The 12,631-nt window shown below is 42.1% G+C and overlaps 1 protein-coding gene and 1 long non-coding RNA gene across 3 annotated transcripts in view; one reads left to right on the forward strand and one right to left on the reverse strand.

Annotated features, from left to right (window-relative positions):
* Positions 1-12,631, reverse strand: part of LOC119232047 (phosphoinositide 3-kinase regulatory subunit 5) — a 137,477-nt gene that overhangs the window by 107,578 nt on the left and 17,268 nt on the right. The gene's annotated exons all lie outside the window — the stretch shown is intronic.
* LOC119232074 (uncharacterized) lies at positions 4,110-10,301 on the forward strand. The gene is made up of 4 exons (XR_005122000.2): positions 4,110-4,257; positions 4,376-4,474; positions 5,224-5,299; positions 10,180-10,301. It is a non-coding gene; the product is annotated as an uncharacterized LOC119232074 (long non-coding RNA).

Genomic DNA, 12,631 nt, shown 5'->3' on the forward strand with positions numbered 1-12,631 from the left:
TACATAGAGAACCCCCAAAAACTCCACAGAAAAACTAATTCAACTAATCAATCCGTTCAGTAAAAGTGGCAGGATACAAAATCAATGTGCAAAAATCAGTAGCCTTCCTGTACACAAACAATAAATCTGAAGAAGAAGAAATAAAAAAAAAACCATCCCTTTTATTATCAAAACAAAAAAAATCAAATACTTGGGAATAAATCTAACAAAAGAGGTAAAGGACCTATACAAAGAAAACTATAAAACACTGTTAAAAGAAATAGAAGAAGACACAAAGAAATGGAAAGACATCCCCTGCTCATGGATTGGAAGAATAAACATTATTAAAATGGCCATCCTACCAAAAGCAATATACAGATTCAATGCTATTCCAGTCAAAATTTCAATGTCATTCTTCAAAGAAATAGAACAATTATTGATGAAATTCATATGGAATCACAAAAAACCCCGAATAGCCAAAGCTCTCCTGAATAAAAAAGAAGGGAATGGAGGCATCACACTCCCAGACTTCAAACTATACTACAAAGCCAAAATCATCAAAACTGCATGGTATTGGAACAAGAACAGACACACAGACCAATGGAATTGAATAGAAAATCCAGAAATAAACCCACAGATTTATGGTCAACTAATCTTTGACAAAGGAGCAAAGAATATGCATTGGAGCAAAGAAAGTTTGTTCAATAAATGGTGCTGGGAAAACTGGGTCGCTACATGCAAAAGAATGCAGCTTGACTACTACCTAACACCATGCACAAAAACCAACTTAAAATGGATTAAAGAACTAGACATAACACCTCAAACCATAAAATATATAGAAGGAAATATAGGCGAAACACTACATGACATGCACATCAAAGACATTTTTACAGACACATCACCCAAAGCAGTGATAGTGAAGGCAAAGATAAACAGCTGGGCCTACATCAAATCAAAGAGCTTCTGCACAGCAAAAGAGACAATAACAAAAACAAAGAGAAACCCCACCGACTGGGAGAACGTTTTTGCACACAACACTAATGAAAAAGGGCTGATCACAAAAATCTACAAAGAGCTGATGAGACTCAACAAAAACAAAGAAAATTATCCAGTCAAAAAATGGGCAGAAGAGCTAAAAAGAAACTTCTCTGAAGAGGAGATGCAAATGGCCAACAGGCATATGAAAAAATGTTCAACATCACTTGTAATCAGGGAAATGCAAATCAAAACTACAATGAGATACCATCTTACACCAGTGAGAATGGCACATATTAAAAAAACTAGCAACAACAAATGTTGGTGAGGTTGTGGAGAAAAAGAAACTCTCCTGCACTGTTGGTGGGAGTGCAAACTGGTCCAACCACTATGGAGAGCTGTGTGGAGATTTCTGGACCTACTAAACATAGAGCTTCCATATGATTCAGCAATTCCACTCCTAGGTATTTACCCAAAGGACACAGAAACATCAATTCCAAAGAGCACCTGCACCCCTATGTTTATAGCAGCGCTATTTACAATAGCCAAGCTTTGGAAACAACCCAAATGCCCAAAAACAGATGACTGGATCAAGAAGATGTGGTACATATACACCACGGAATATTACTCAGCATTCAAAAAAGATAAACACATGCAATTTGCAGAAATATGGATGGCGCTGGAAGGGATCATGCTCAGCGAAATAAGCCAGAAAGAAAAAGAAAAAAACCAGATGGTTTCACTCATAGCAGGAATCTAGAAAACTTAAATAAGGGAGCAGGAAAAAGAAAAACTCTAAGAAAGAAAATATCAAAATCAACAAACAACTATGAACCAGAGACACTCTATGGGGGGTGAGGGGCAGGGAAAGGAGGGCTTGGGGTCAAAATAAGGGGGTTGTAATTGTATGGGGAATATAAAAATAAAATTTAAATAATAATAAATAAATAAATAAACACAGGGAAAAAAAAGAAAATCAAAACCATGATGAGGTACCACCTCATACTCATTAGAATGCATTATAAAAATTAATAAGTGTAAGCCTTCCTATGTGAGCACAGTGTAAGCACACTGTTGGTAGGAATGTTGAATGAAGACAGTTACTATCAGTATGGTGATTCTTCAAAAAATTAAAAATTGAACTGCCATATATGATCCAGCAATTCTACATTGGGGCATATACCCCAAAAATTGAATGCAGAGACTTTAACAGATATTTATACACCTGTGTTCTAGAGCACTATTTTTTTAAAAGATTCATTTATGCATACAAGAACTGGGGTACAGGCCAGAACTGGGGTACAGGCCAGAGTTTTGGTGGGTGAGAGGATTCACCAGAGACAGAGTGGGGAACAGAACAGGCAGATTGACTGAAATACACTGCTGAGGGGAGCAGCAGGTGAGTCAGGAGAGGTCTGCTGCACCATGTGGGCAGCTCCCTGGCCGGGGATCAAATTTGTGCTGTTGTGGCTGCAGTGAGCTTCACAGGTTGTGTCTTTACCCCTTGCACCACCAGGGAGGCCCCTAGAAGCATTATTTTTATTTTTTATTTATTTTTCTTTAAGATTTATTTATTTATTTATACAAGCACTGGGTACAGTCAGAAGCGCAGGAGGGTGAGAGACTTCACCAGAGCCAGAGCGGGGAACAGAACAGGCAGACTGATGAAATACACTGCTGAGGGGAGCAGCGGGCGGCAGGAGAGGTCTGTCATGCTATGTGGGACCCTCGCCAGCGGCCAGGGATCGAACTGGCGCTGCAGAGGCTGCGGGCAGCTTTGCAGCCCAGCGCTCAACTGCTGTGCCACCAGGGGAGGCCCAGCATTATTTTTAACAGCCAAAAAGTAGAAGTAACCCAAGGTCCATCAACTAATGCTAAAGAACAAAACATGCTATATACATAAGGAGGAATATTATTCAGCCTTAAGAAGAAAGGAAAGTCTCACACTACAATATGGATGAATGTTGATAACATTATGCTAGTGAAATAAGCCAGACACACACACACACACACACACACACTCACACACACACACCACTGCATGATTTTATTTATATCAGGCACCCAGAGCAGTCAAATTCATAGAAACAGAAAGTAGAAGGGTGGTTGCCAGCACTGGGGCTAGGGAGAGAACGGGGCAGTGTTGTTTAATAAGAGCAGAGCTTTAGTTTTGTAGGATGAGGAGTTCTGCATGACAATGTGAGCACACTTAGCGCTACTGAATTATACACTTAAAACAGTTGAGATGGAAAATTTTATGTCATGCATTTTAACACATATTTTAGAAAGTAAAAAAAAGTTGACATCTTTGTGCTATTACATAGGAATGTCAGTTCTCTATAAGTAAGTTTCAGTCTAAAGAACAAGAAAGATGGACAGAAAGGAGGGAGAGAGAGAGAGGGAAGGAGGGAGAGAAGGAAGTCAGGCTGTTCTGTCAGCTACCATGCTGGGCACTTCCACCTGATTACCTAGTTTAATTATCATAACCACCCCATGGTGCCGTCCATTATCATAATTCCTACAGTTCAGGTTGGGGATCAGCTATTTATCTGGTCAAGTTCTTGTGGTCATAGCTCCTATGACCTGCAGTGGGAGCACTCCTGAAGTTGGCCTGACTCCCAAAACATATGTCCTTTCCTGTGCCAAGTTCATAGGAAATCATTTCTGTTTTCCAGACACTCAAAGGTCTGAGCACATGATTGCACCTCTGTGTCATTATCTGAGACTTCTACAGAAGAGGTCTTTGCACAGAACTTGCTGAATTCTCCTGGTCAGTGATTCACTCTCCATAGGCTCATTTTACTCACTTCCTCTGTTTTAGCTCATTTTTCAAGAGTCCTAGAGGGGCATTTAGCTCACAAAGACATCTATTGTGGCAGTGACAGCAGACAGCAGATGTCCTATCAGGCAAGCACCACACGCAAACAGGCACTGGAAGAAAGAAATGTGAAAAGGTAGGTGGTGATTGTGTGGTGAGTGGGGCAGGTGGGGAGCAGAGAGGGAGGTCTACTAAGTGAGCATAACTCTGCCTACTTCCCAACTTTGCCCATACTCTTTTTTACCAAGGAAAGGGCACGGGAGTGCTCAGGAAGAAGAAGTTGTGGTTACAACCAAGAAGAAAGGAGGGACGCATGGAGGAGGGAAGGAGAAAGACATTGTGTGTGCACCGCACTGACAGTGACGCTGTGTGTGGGGCTTGACGCGCATGATCTCATTTATTCTGAAAAGCACATGATCTCATTTACTCAGAACTTGAACTCAGATCTCTCTGGTTCCCTTCTAGCCAGAAAACCATCTGGAAAGGTACTGAAAAGAAAACAGAAAAAAAAAAGAAGGCATGATGGTGCCTTCACATATATTAATTATAATAATAGCAGCAAACAGGAATGGAAGGTTTACTATGTACCCTGTGCTGTTCTAGGCACTTTCTCTTATTAACCCACTGAATCCATATAAGGCAGACACTCTTTTATCCCATTCTACTGAAGAGGAGACCGAGGCACAGAGCATTCCTCAACTGGTAAGTGATGGTGTCCTTTCCCCACTTGCCCTAGGCAATTTAGCCTCTTAAACACTTAAAGGAAACTATAATGAAGCTAGAGATGGGGCAAAATGAAATTACTGCCAAAATGGGGAACCACAAAAAGACTATAAAAATTTACTTTGGCATACACTCCAGGCAGCAGCCAAATCCTCTGGGTCTCTGGGCTAAACCACGGGCATCTGGCACTGGAGATGATTTAATCCTGCCGACTTTCAAATTTAGAACCTGTCTTGTTTGCTAGCAAATGCTCAGAGTAATAAAGCAGCAAATGAATGTAAATGTAAAAGCTCAAGAAAGGCCAATGACACATATATTGGCAACTTTCTGGGTTTTCTGGATGTGGAAAAAGACTGTCGCTGTGACAAACTGCACTCATTACAGGCTGCTCACTTTCTGTAGAAACATTTCTAGTTTGTTAGACAGATTTGAATCGCAGAGTTTGGGGAAGCTTGTAGGGAGCACTGTGACTTCCAGAGTCTTTACTATTGGACTCAATCCGGGACAAACTGGTTGAGTCCATTTTCTCTTCGTTTGGTCGTTTCTCTTCCTTCCCAAAGCGCAAAACCACTAACTGCCCCATCCTTGCTCCATTACCCCAACAGCTACAGATACTTGCTGTGAGCATATGCATCTTCTCTAGTCTCCTTCTTTTCACTCTTTTTAAATTCTTGCCCAATTACACAGGAAAAAATCTCTCACCTTTTCCCCTCCCATCCCATTCACAGAGAAATTCTCTAACAAGAAATCATCAAGGTTTGCGGACAGAACTGAAATCAGACACACCTCCTGATACTTGGCCAGGTGTGGTTTTTACAACTTTTTTTTTTTTTAAAGATTTATTTATTTATACAAGCACTGGGTACAGTCAGAAGTGCGGGAGGGTGAGAGGATTCACCAGAGCCAGAGCAGGGAACAGAACCAGGCAGATAGAAGAAACACACTGCTGAGGGGAGCAGTGGGCGGGGCAGGAGAGGTCTGTCGCGTCATGTGGGACCCTCACTGGCAGCCAGGGATCAAACCGGCGCTGCAGAGGCTGTGGGCAGCTTCGCAGCCCAGCGCTCAACCGCTGCGCCCCCAGGGGAGGCCCGGTTTTTATAATATTTTATGAAATAAACACTGATTTCAAGGGCCCCATTTAGTCCAGTCTAGGACTCCAGGGCCATCTACCAGGCATTAGGACAGCAGACACTAATACAGTCTCTCCCAACTTCTCACCAAATAATATAATTTTGAAGACATAGAATAAAGGAAGGCTTATGCCAACAATGCAAACTGAAAGTCGCCGATGACAGGTCAGAGCCAGAGACTGATATTATGTCTAAATCTGATAGAAATGGATTAAGGAAATCCAGGCTTCAGTTCACACCAAAATCTCTGTAGGAGGTAGGTGGAGCTTTATCATGGTTAAAGTTTGACTCCTAAGAAGCTCCTAGGTGTGCACTCTTTTCAGATACATGATCCCCTGGTTTTTTCCTGTAATGAGGATTGGTGGATCAGATTTGCCAAGATGGGGACCTTTGGGGAGAAGACTATTGGGAGGAGGAAGTAAGAGTCCTGCTTTGTCCAAGTTATGTCCCATTTTGATCCAAGAAGTCTGGGCTGAAGCTATAGATCGGGAACACAGAACATTGTGGTCACTGAGGTCATGAACCATGTGAAGAGAAAAGAGTGAGGTGCCGAGGGCTCAGCTCCAGGGCCACCAGTTTTCAGAGAAGGCCCATGAAGACTCAGCAGAAGGACATGAGAAGGTGCAACTCATGAAGGCCAAGGAGAATGGGATGCCTGAGAGCTGAGGGAGTGTGGATTCTGTTGCAAGAGCCATAACAGGAGGGCAGGGAGGCGGCCATTGCACCTGGTATTTGGTGCCTGTGGAAGAATAAGTTGTTTTAACTTTCAAAATCCATTTTATTAATTCATCACATTAATAAAATAGAGGGAGAAATGATCGCATGATCATTTAATAACTACATTAAAAGCACTTAACAAGGTTCAATGCCCACATATTATAAAACTTCGCAGTAAACTGGAAACAGAAGGATGTCCCTCATAGTAATGCTATCTTTATTCCCAGTGGTATGATTGTAGATGTGGAAAATCATAAGGAATCTATTTCAAACCATCACACCAAAGTTATAGGATACAAAATCAATGTAAAAACAATTGTATTTCTACACATTAGTAATTACCAATTGGTAAATGAAAAGTTTAAACATAACAAAATAGCATCAAGAAACCAAAATCTTACAGATAAATTTAACAAAATATATATGAAACCTCTAGATTTAAGACTATAAGATATGTTTAAGATAAACCAAAGAATAAATGGAGAAATATGCCATGTCCATGGGTCAGAAGACACAATATTGATTTTATGTCAACCCTTCCTTAAACAGATAAACAGATTCAATGCAACCTCAACCATTATCTCAGTGAAGTTAAAAAAAATAGATATGGACAAACTGATTCTAAAACTTATATGGAAACACAGAATACCTAGAACAGTTAAAATGATTTTGGGAAAGAAGGGCAAAGGTAGAGAATGCATGCTATCTGACTTCAAGAATGGCTCTGAAGAAATCAAGACAATATGATACTGGGATAAGGATAAACAGATAAATGTGTTAGCCCAAGGGTTCAGAAACAGATCATCACTTACATGGCTCAATGATTTTCAACAAAGGCACCAAAGTGATTCATTGGGGAAAGAAAAGTCTACTACCAAATCGTATTGAACAACTACATATTCATATGGAAAATAATAAACCATCTTTCGCTCATGTAGCACACCAAACACACAAAATCAATTAGACATGGATTATAGTTCCAACTATAAAAAGCTAAAACTATAAAGCTTCCAGATGGAACACAGGAGAATTTCTTAATGATTTTGCAGTAAGCAAAGATATCTTATCATGCAAAATCAATGGAATATGAGAAAAAATTGATAAATTGGACTTCATTTATGAAAGACATAAAGAAAATGAAAAACTAGCCATAGACTGGGAGAAAATCATCACTATATATATCTATATCTACATCTATATAGTCATGTGTGTGTGTGTGTGTGTGTGTATGTATGTATGTGTGAAATTAATCAAAATGGTAAAGAGAGAGAGCTGACCAGGAATGAGCATGAGGGAATTTTCTGGAATAATGGAAATATGCTCTATATCTTGGTGGGAGTACTTTTTACATGGGTGTACATATTTTCAGTAACTCATCAAAATTTTTGTATTTTACTGTGTATAAACCATAGCTCAATAAGAACATTTTTTAAAAGCATGCCATACCTAAGTGTCTAGAATAAATCTTCAAACTTTTTCTTAACTTCACCATTACACATGAGCCACTTTCCCTTTTCAAATGCACACACATTCTCCACCTTGGTTTGGCTTATTATACTTCTAGTCCTTTTTACTGCATTTATAGACCCACATACATACATCTTACATGCATTACTTTTACATACATGGGATCATAGCGTAGATATTGTTCTATGCTGAGCTGGCTCCGAAAAAGCACATCTGATTGTCATTCTCTCCCTGCTCCTTCAATCTTTCTAATGCTTTTCTGTTGCCTTAGGACAAAATTCGACCCCCAAGCCCACCCTACAAGACCCCAAGAAGTCTGGGGCCTTCCTCCCTTCTGGTTTGTCTCACACCTTCCCTCTAGCTCCAAAATGAAGTTCTTCCTCCATGTGTCATCCTTCTGCCAGAAGTATTTCTACCTCCTGCTTCTGATGTAGTTCTTAATGTGCTGTCTTCTGTCTTCTGCTCACAAGCCCACTTCTTTAGGGACAGCGTCCTGACTCCACATTGGGATGAGCGCCCATTTCTCCTCTCTGCTTCCCTCCTACCTGCAACGTAACTGTCGCCCCTACTGAGTTTTCAGCTTTGATGACAGTGGCCCATCCACCATGTTAATAGTTCTACTCCCAGTACCCAGCACAGGGCACAGTCAGATTCTCCCTAGATAGTTACATGAATGTGCAAACGTGTAAATCAAAAGCCCCACCCAAATATGTGGTCATGATGCTATGACCAAATAAGCAGTAGGGGTTATTCCTCAGGCCTTGAGGGGAAATCACATCTATTGTAACTTCCCAATGAGTCAGTCTTCAGAGGTGTTGAAAGAGTCATTTTTGGCCACCCACAGAGTGGGCAGGTTGCTTGGAGACCTGCTTCCTCCTGATTTCCTCTGCCAGAGGCCATAGGAAGAGGTCAGAACCTGAGTTTTCCAGGAGCTGTTCCAAAGGCCACAGAGTATAAATACAGGACAATTTATGGGGCTATTAATTTCTTTCTTTCTGTACATTGTTTCTTCCCCTCACTCTTTCCTCATGATAATAAGGCAACTTACTTGGAGGTTTATGGGAGAAAAATGAAAAATTGAGCTCTTGGACAGCTCCTGGCAGGATGGGTGGGGCTCAGAGGTGGATTTCAGCTGACATAAGAAGATGAAGAAATGGCTATTTCTTTTTTTCTCTTTATAGATTTTAGTTCTTGAGCAGTTTTAGTTTACAGAAAAATTGAACAGAAAGTTCCCATATACCCTCTCTGCTCCCTCATGCCCTGCCGCCCACAGTTTCCCCTATTATTAATATCTTCCATTAGTGTGGTACATTTGACACAATTGATGAACCTGTATTGACACAACAATATTAATTAAAGTCCACAGATTACATTAGGGTTCCCTATTTGTTGTACGATTGCATGGGTTTTTGCTGGGCTCTCTGTTCTGTACCATTGATCTATCCTCCTATTCTTTCACCAGTGTCATACTGTTTTGATAACTGTAGCTTTATAGTGTGTCTTGAGTCAGGATGTATCTGTTCTCACTTTGTTCTTTTTCTTGACTATTTGTTAGCTATTCCCAGTTTCTTTTCCATATCAAATTTAGAATGAATTTGTTGATTTAGACAAAGTAATTTGTTGGGATTTTGGGTGGATAGCATTGGACTATAGATAAATTGGGAAGAAGTGGCACATTGATTCTGCTTATCCAAGATCATGGGATATCACTCCATTTACTTAGATCTTTTTTTACTTCATCAGAATTTTGTAATTTTCCTCATTTAGATCTTGTACATTTTTTGTTAGATCTGTATCTAAGTATCTTATTTTTTGATGTTAATGTAATGGTGGTATATTTTTAATTTCAAATTCCAATTGCTCCTACTTGACTATAGGAAAACAATAACTCGGTTTGTATTAATCCTATATTCTGCAACCTTCCTATAATCACTTATCAGTTCCAGGAATTTTTTTCTGTCAATTTTTGGGGATTTTCTACATATACACTAATGTCACCTGCAAACATAATTTCATTTCTTCCTTCCCAATCTGTGTACCTTTTACTTCCTTCTCTTGTTTGCAGTAGCTACAATTTCTAGTACAAAGTTGAATAGGAGGAATGAGTGGCCACAACCTTTCTTTGTTTCTGACATGAGGGAAAAAGCATCTAGTTTCTCACCATTAAGTATTATGTGAGTTGTAGGATTTTTAAAGATTTTCTTTATCTAGTTGAGGAAGTTCCCCTCCTTTTCCTGGATTGATGGGATATCATAAATTGATATGAGAACATCTGGATTTCTACTGGTACCAAGTTACAGATACTGCTAATATGACTATAGGTTGTTGTCTATGTTCATAATGGAAGGAAACACTAAACTTCAATTACAGGTGAGTGAAAATAAAGATGTCACAGGCTTCCAGGCAAGAGTCTCTGCTCCTCAGAAGAAGGGTGACCAGGAAGAAAGGGAACGTGGGCTCCTCGGCTCTGATGTTGCCTCTTGATGTTCATAGGCAAGACCAAATGTAAGAAGGAGTCACTTTCCTGCCCACTCTCCTTCCCTAGTCCATAAATCCTCAAATCTACTCATTTTCTGGGAAGCTCCCTAAATCAGTGTTTCAATTTCTCATCCCGGTTCCCCATCTTAGTCTTCATGCCTTATCCATCTCTGGACATTTTAATGCTTTTTAGAATAATACTCCCAAGGAGGCTTGGGAGTTTCTAATCTTTCATATCAGCCTTCTTGAATGACTTCAGAAGGGGAGCCCCTAAGCTCAGTTCCCCTGGAACAGGGGAGGTCCCAGTTGAAGGAGTGGTGCAGAGACGTTGAATAAAAACCCTGGGCAAAACCCAGCAGAAGGGCGCCCCTGAGACAAAGCACCTCCCTGTGCTAAGAACCACTGGCCTTGCTGGCTCATGGGGTCTGCTTAGAGAGTGGAAAATAAAGGGTTAAGCTATGTAATCTCTCTGGACCTCAGTTTCTTCATCCATCCATAAAATGGGAGATGGGCCTCTCCATAGTGGCACATTATGGGGTGGGTAGGCTTGAGTACATCCCCAAAACTAACCATCAGACGTGTTCAGAGGTCACTCCTGATTGACAATAAGAGCCCCAAAACAGGGCCTTCCTGGTGGCCTAGGAGATAAGTTTCAGCACTATCACCGTTATGACCTGAGTTTGATCCCCAGCCAGGGAGCTGACCCATATGACACAGCAGACCTCTCCTGTCTCTCCCATTGCTCTCTTCAGCAGTGTATTTTAGTAGATCTGCCTGTTCTGTTCCCTGTTCTGTCTCTGTTCCCTGTTCCTGATCCCTGCCTATTCTGTCTCTGCTGAGTTCTCTCACCTCCACACCTCTGGCCTAGACCCCAGTACTTCTATGCATGAATCAATAAATATTTTTAAACAATGAGTCCCAAGCCAATCCTGCCAGGGGACACTAGGAAGCAGTCGCACTGTTTGGAAATTATTGAAAGCCCAACGCACAGAATGACCACAGCTGCCCCCAGCCCTGTGTTTGAGACTCAGCCTGGGAGGAGCAGGTCAGAACTCAGCCCCAGATGCCCTTCTCATTCCTCTACTCTTTAATCAAGGCATCTGTCTAGAGCCTTTGGAGAGCCCCGTTCTCTCTTGGTCTCAGGGTCTCATGGATATTGACATCTGGGCCCCTCAACTCCTGTTTGACCCAGGAGGAATGAAGAATCCTTCCTGGTCATATCACCACCAATTGTCAGCAACAGAACATCTGCCCCAGCTGCAGTGGGTCCCCATGTGCAGCACCCCATTTTGCTTCCTGTCTAATCACTATGATGGGGGGGTGGCGGGGAGGGAGTGGATAGAGTGGGTAGACAGGTGTGGGGAAGCCAGATTCACAGAAGCACATGCTGGAAGTTACATACACCACCAAGATACAGATACAACACCTGCTCCCCTGGTTCCCTAAACCCGGCCCCTCCCCACAGCAGTGATTGAGGGTGGGGGGAGAAGGCAGCAAAAAGCAAGAGGCAGAGAGAAAAGAGATGATGCCCAGGAGGGAAAGGAATTATAGGGAGGAGACTTGAAGGGCAGGGTTGAGCAGAGATAACCCTAAAACGTCCTGACTCTGAGACAGATGAAAGGAGTTCAAAAACAAAAACAAAAAAGCCAAAATGTACACCAGGGCCCCAATGTTTCCTGTTTTTCTAACAAATCACCAATGATTTCCAAGAAAAGCAAGCTATGCTGTGCTCAACCCTGGGCACAGCTGCATAATTTGCACATCTGGCCTATGCTTCGAGAGCACAGAGCACTGCCTGGGCACACCCAAAGGTGTGCACCTGAGGATGCTCTCTAGGGAGTCTCCTGCCGTAGTCACATCTGTGGCCTACACCCTCTACACAGTCAGTAAAATGGGAAAGCAGAAAGATGCCCAGGCTTTCACGGCCTATCAGAGGATTTACAGGGATGAGCTTCCCCATGCCAGCTCTGTCTCTGAACTGCCTGAGAATTTCCAGGTAGGAGGGTGTGGGGGCTTTGGGGAGGCCCAGTGGGATCTGGTTCCTGAGATTCTGGGGGCACACTGCTCCAGAAGGGCGAGATACCCTGTGACATCACAAGTGGACCCCTGCCACCATCCCTCCCCTGCCCCATCTCAGCTTCTTTCCCTCTTGCTGCAGGGGACAGGGGCTGTTTCAAAAGCCCCTGAAGGATACACAAATCCTGGAGTGGAGGCTGAAGGCCCTGCCTCTTCTCATCTCTGCACCTGCTCCTGTCATGGCCTTCCCAGGAACTGACCACCTCCAGTAATCCACAGCTGCCCCCACCCTGTGCCCTTTTTCCTCCTACACCCATAGCCAGAGCCT

This window comes from Talpa occidentalis, unplaced genomic scaffold, assembly GCF_014898055.3.
Source record: "Talpa occidentalis isolate TD23 unplaced genomic scaffold, MPIMG_talOcc4v2.1 talOcc4.7, whole genome shotgun sequence".
Taxonomy (NCBI): domain Eukaryota; kingdom Metazoa; phylum Chordata; class Mammalia; order Eulipotyphla; family Talpidae; genus Talpa; species Talpa occidentalis.